We start from the raw sequence: 5,983 nt of genomic DNA, 5'->3' as shown, positions 1-5,983 counted from the left end.
GTACTACGTGTGTACACGTATGTACACGCACAACGGTCCCGCGATCCCTACGCGACGCGATATGTGCGTCGCACACACCTTTGCAGTAACGAACACGCGCCGCCGCATCATTCGTATCCGTGTGTATTCGGATAGTGGGGAACGATCCGGGCCGAACGTAAACGGAAACGACCGAGCGCCGCGGAGCCGGTTGTGTCGCGCGGCAGCGAGTCAGTATCGCGTCAGTTCCGAAGTGAGGCTGCTCAGTGATTTGTGTCAGAGCAGGGGTCCACTCTCCGCGTCCGTCACTCTCTCTGTCTCTTTCTCTCTCTCTCTCTCTCTCTCTCTTTTTCTTTATCTCCTTTTCTCTCTTCCTGTTTTACGCGACCTACGCCTCCCTTTCGGTTCTTCTTCACTTCGCTTCCCGTCGCCGCGTTATATACCGTCGCGTCGTCTCTCCGTTTCCGTTCGCGCGTTCCTTCCAAGAGATCAATGTATCCCGGTCTCCCGGTTTCTCCCCGGGTACCCGCGAGATACACGTACACGGTAATACACAGTGCCACAGTGTGGAGTTGTTACCAGTGGGGAAAGAGCAAAAATTAAGTTTACGTGCGGACGTGCCACGCACTACACGACCTTGGTCCACCACCATCAACAACCAACCGACACCGACCACAAGACAGCTTAGTTTTATCAAGTAAGCTTTTTATGTTCAATGATCTTTCGATGATTCGTGCGATCATCTGTCACAATCGCGATGCCAATTGGCGTCGATCGATATTATGAAAAACTAACGCGCGTGCGAGCGGAGTTTTTGAAGTTGTCTTTTACAAAAATCTAGTAGCGAATTCGGTTACTTGCACTGGAGTAGTGCATACTGCAAGCTAGTGTACGTGAAGTTAATAAAGTTAGATGTAAAAACGTATGAGTATTTTAAACGAGTAAGTGCCTAATAATGATATTGTCACTGTAGGTTTATTCGCGTTGCTTAAAATCCTTAAAGATTTTTTACATTTAAAACAAGATAGATTTATATTTACAGTGAGAAGAGAGAAAGCGAAGGTGCTGAGTGCAAAAAGTGCAAACAATGCAATAATTCGGCCCTTATTTTGTTTAGTAACAGCCGGAATTGGGATTTATGCCATTCCTACGCAATTTAATCGTTGCCATTCTACTCAAGCTTCAAATGTGACTTAATCTAAATTAATGGAATTTTATATTCTATTAATTTTCTCAATTATTTGCGTTTGACAAAAACTGGCAATTTTTGAAGAAATTCTTTTTAAAAATGTTGCGCCTTTAAATTTCCCGCCGCTATGTGTAACTTAAAGGTCTGTTCTTTTTTCACCTCAAGTTCTGAACTGATGTACCCTGATGCACAATAAATTAGAGTAAAACAGAAAGTTTGTTTCACTCTAACTTATTGTACTAATTCAGAACTATTCGAAGAAGAACAGATCTTAAATTACCTGGTCGTTAATACATCATTTAATGGAGTATACATGAATTATTTGATTATATTATACCACTGTATTTAGATAATTTACATAAAGCAGTTTTTAAAGCACTAAAAGTCCAGTGTGAGTGATCGAATTCACTGTATCATTGTACTGTATCAATGTACTCGTAATCCTAAAAGACAGTTATTTATTTATTTTAAGCATTATAAGCACTAAAACTCCCATTAAGAGCATTAAAAGCAAAGTTGTTCAGTGCCTTTAGTACTCCAAATAAATAATTGGTTATTGTTTTTCAATAATAAATTGGCCGGTATTGGATTTCTATCGTCCGGTTTTTCATATCTTTCATATTATCTTATTAACTTGTTCAATCTTACTTAACTTGAGAATAATATAAAAATTGTATTTTTCTACATATAACTAATCACTGAACTGATTTCGTAGAGATAACTTTAAAAGTTTTTCACTACAAAACTATCAGTGATTAACCATAGATAGAAAAATATAATTTTTACATTATAATCAGATTCAGTTTAATCGCAATTAAGCAGCAAATGAAAAATTGAGTCTATAGGGGATTTTATGCTGGTAATGTTTTTTTTTATATTCGATTCAGCTTAATACGCATGAAAATCACGTTTATGAAAATCAGTTATATTTAATACGAAAAAGAACTGTATTGTAAACTCTGTTCTGCATAAACTTATATTTTTATGAGTTGACTCATTTTTATACATATAATCTCTGTGCTTGACAATGTACGATATCTCCGAAACGGGAATAAGCTCCGTTCTGGACCATTTAAATCTGCATAACGTGTTTATTACGGCAAGGTCAATTTCTTGGTTAAATAATGTATTTCGAGATAAAATCTTAATACGTACAAACGCACGCATACACATACGCGTTCTGGTATATAAAGAAATCTGATATCTATTTAAAGCGATCTGTATTTCAGAAATTATCCAATTTTAAGAAAGATGTTATAAAAAAGCCTGTTTTTGTTGTGCTTGGGAATATTTTTTCTGGAATATTTTAAATGGCATCATCGGCGGACATTTCTCGCCTCGAAAATTATAAGAAATGATGTCTATTTTACTTCTTATAGTTTTTGAGGCAACAAATTTGATGATGTTAGTTAAAATTATATCAGACGACGAGACATAAATAATTGAGTTTAATCTTTAAATAGGTAGGCGGTTTAAAGATACATAAGTTGGTAGATGGAGGTGTTTATAACATTCTCAAAAAATTTTAATTGCATGATTATTTTTTATTAGTTTATTATGTTAGAGTTAAATTTATATCAGTTATACCCTTATGAGAGAAGAATGTAAAAATAATGAACTTCATAAGAGTTCTGAACATCTAAGTTGTATTTATTTTTTCTTTTTTAAAACAAGATTTTAAAGAAAGTGAATTATATACCTGGAATGCTGTGACGTTACTCCATCTATCTATTTAAAATCAGGAAAATACGTGGCGTTATGGAAATTCACGAGACAGGTTTGCTACATCATATTTTGACATTAAAGATATAGACTGTCTTATAAAAATATTATATTTACATATTTAATAGCGAAAACATTAGACGCATTGGAAAGTTTCCGTTTGCATCTGATATTCTCGCTACTAAATATAACATTTTTATGAGATATTTTATATTTTTAATGTCCAAACATGTGTATACACTAACATATGTATTATTGATTGATGTAGCAGAGCGACTTATCTTGTGAATATTTACAACACCACATACTTTTCCAATTTTTAATTCAATTTTTTGTGTGTCCTGGCATTGTAATGTAATTTTAACTGGCATCACGGATTTTTTTTGCCTCAAAAATTATAAGAAATAATACGTATCTATTTTAATTTCTCAAGCACAGCATAAATATAACAAGCCTTTTCGAAATAAGACTTGTTGTATTTTATGTATTTTTATATTTTATATACTTTCTTTTTTCTTTAACTAAGTATGTTTTATAGTCTAAATAATATAAGTAAACATTTATATTATTATATTTACAGAAACACGCAAATACTTTTTTTATCTTGTTGTTCATTTTTTTTAATGTTTTCTAATATATTTCCGTATGACTTGAAAATCTTTTTATGAATAAATGTATAATTGTAACAGTACACATTTTCCACATTTGCATTCTATATTAATATATTTGCAGTGGTATTTTTAAAATGGTAAATTATTCTTTTGTTGCTTTGTTCTGCTCTATATTTAATAGAGAATTAAGCTATTGAACTTATGCGGGTATAGATTTTTTGTACTCTCTCTACGCGCTGATAATGTACTCTGAATATGCGAATTGAAAGCGCAACTTGAATCACCACATTGTGTGTAAAATTGAATGTATGTCACGTTTACGGTGGTGATTAGTAATCGGAGCACGAGCACCAATTACACTTGAAAAAGTCAATGTTACCGGGAAAGGTTTTCGTGTACGCTTACGCAATCGTGCGCGATTCAATCCGTTGTAACATTGTTCCGGGTTTATCCGGCTAGAGAAAGTGCAGGCCAGTCAGACGTTGTCCTCTCTGCTCACTGTGTGTGCCATAGAGGTCGAATCCAAGGTAAAATGAATACTCGTCGGCGAAACGAATCAATTCCTCGTGAAAATTTCTATTTTTCTGGAAAGCATACGTGAAAGGCTTGATGAAAATAATACTCTTTCATATAATGTAACGCAGTAATGCACAACTTTTCTTAACTTCCGTTCTACAATCTGTGTCTTTTTGTCTCAAATGAAATTTTATTTTTAAATTTCTTCCTCATTTTTACTCAAATTTCATTTTTATTAAATAAAGATTTTTAACATTTAAGTTAAAAAAATTATTTAGTAATGTAAAAGAACGTTGAAAAGTAATTCTGAATTTTTCTACGTATATTAAAAAAAAACTTAAAAAACTTAAAAAAACAGTGAAAAAATTTAGATTGAAAAATTGAAATTGCTAATGTGGAGGGAGTAAAAATATAATTGCAGACGGATTTATAATCATTTAATTGTGCGTCGGTACGCACGTTGAGGATTCTCTTATCATCATTTCATGTGTTTCCACATTACTACTTATTATTATTTCGGACATTAATAAATCTAAATAAGATAAAAAATATGATTGTTGAAGAGTAGAAATATGATTGCAGACGGTGAGTTAAGGATTATTTTCAGAGGACTATTTAAAAAAAAAAAAGACAAAAATCTTTCAGGCCGCATAATGTAATTTGATCTGCATAAAATGAAAAATATGATTTTATATTTTTGACTAAGAGTTGGCGGACCGCAAAAAATTCACTAAGAGGCCGCATACGATCCGCAAATTGCACATCACTGATGTAATCTATAATTTTTTCATCGACGATATATCTTTCTTATTAACATTTAAAAGTTTAGAAAATCTCGATTTAATATGGACTTCGAAATAAAATGGCTAATAAAATACATAAATTAATCGTATTATAAATATACATGAGAGAATTTTTTCTTAGTTACCTGAAAATATGCTAGTTCTGAGACAACATTGTATTATTCGAAGAATTTTATGTAAATTTCTCTCATTCATTAATAAAACTATAATAAAATATAAAATAAACTTAATTAATCGTACTGAGAAGTGGTAAAAAAATCTTTAAAATATTGTATTGTACCACAACTACCATATATATATTTTTCAGATGAATTTTAAAAGATAATTTTCTCCGTGTATATTTTTCATTTCGTATATCAAGGTACACTCTCGCTTCAGCTTTTAATGATATTTGCAATCTCGTAAATAAATTATATACACACCGGAAGTATCGATTAAACGTATGACTTTATGTAACCGCTAATTATGAGATAAATACAGACGCGATTTTTTTTTCTCTTGCCTGATGTGTAGAGAACACGGTTCTCAATAGAGCGGTTATACATTAGCGTAAAGTGAAAAATCTCCGACGGTTTTATTTCCTTTGTTAATTATTATCCATCGCGCCGATCAAAGCATCGTTCGTTCTCGACGCGATAAATATAAAACAATTACGAGCTATCGACGTCATCATAGCGACGGTAACGTTCATTAATTCGGAGTTATTCTCGCGCGAATTAACTCGATTTATCGAGGCGACGACTCGCCGCGTCGAATCGTCTCGCCGTCGCGATTCTTCTCTTCTTTCTTTTTTTTTTTTTTTCTCCTCTATTTTTCTCTCCCAGCGGGTAACTACGCTTCTCCGTGTACAATATCGCCTGCGCGCCATAAAGTGTCGGAGTCTGTAAGGCGGCCGTGATTGCCTGACATATCGCAATTGAATGTCATAACGCGATAGGCACGCTACACAATACCGCGCGGTCGTACGACGGCATTAAGCATTATATGCGTAATTTACGAAGGTTATTTACTATACAATTAGATAGCCCGCGCCAAGTATTACGCGCGCGAGTACCGTGCGCACGTATGGTGTTTGCGAACGCGTGCGCATACACGTGTATGCGTATGATGCACCGCGGACGTGCATGGTAATGGTCCAAGGGTCTCATCAGTGGCACACAGAG

The 5,983-nt window shown here is 33.9% G+C and overlaps 1 protein-coding gene across 1 annotated transcript in view; it reads left to right on the top strand.

Moving 5' to 3' along the window:
* Window positions 1-238: 238 nt before the first annotated feature.
* The window catches only part of LOC108747070, a 158,170-nt gene continuing 152,425 nt past the window's right edge, over window positions 239-5,983 (top strand). The window contains exon 1 of the mRNA XM_018484323.1: window positions 239-676. The gene's annotated coding sequence lies outside the window, so the exon portion shown is untranslated. The remainder of the gene's footprint in view (window positions 677-5,983) is intronic.

This window comes from Trachymyrmex septentrionalis, unplaced genomic scaffold (assembly GCF_001594115.1).
Source record: "Trachymyrmex septentrionalis isolate Tsep2-gDNA-1 unplaced genomic scaffold, Tsep1.0 scaffold190, whole genome shotgun sequence".
NCBI classification, from domain to species: Eukaryota; Metazoa; Arthropoda; class Insecta; order Hymenoptera; family Formicidae; genus Trachymyrmex; species Trachymyrmex septentrionalis.
Note: the sequence above shows the minus strand (reverse complement) of the source record. Positions and strands in the feature narration are given on the sequence as shown.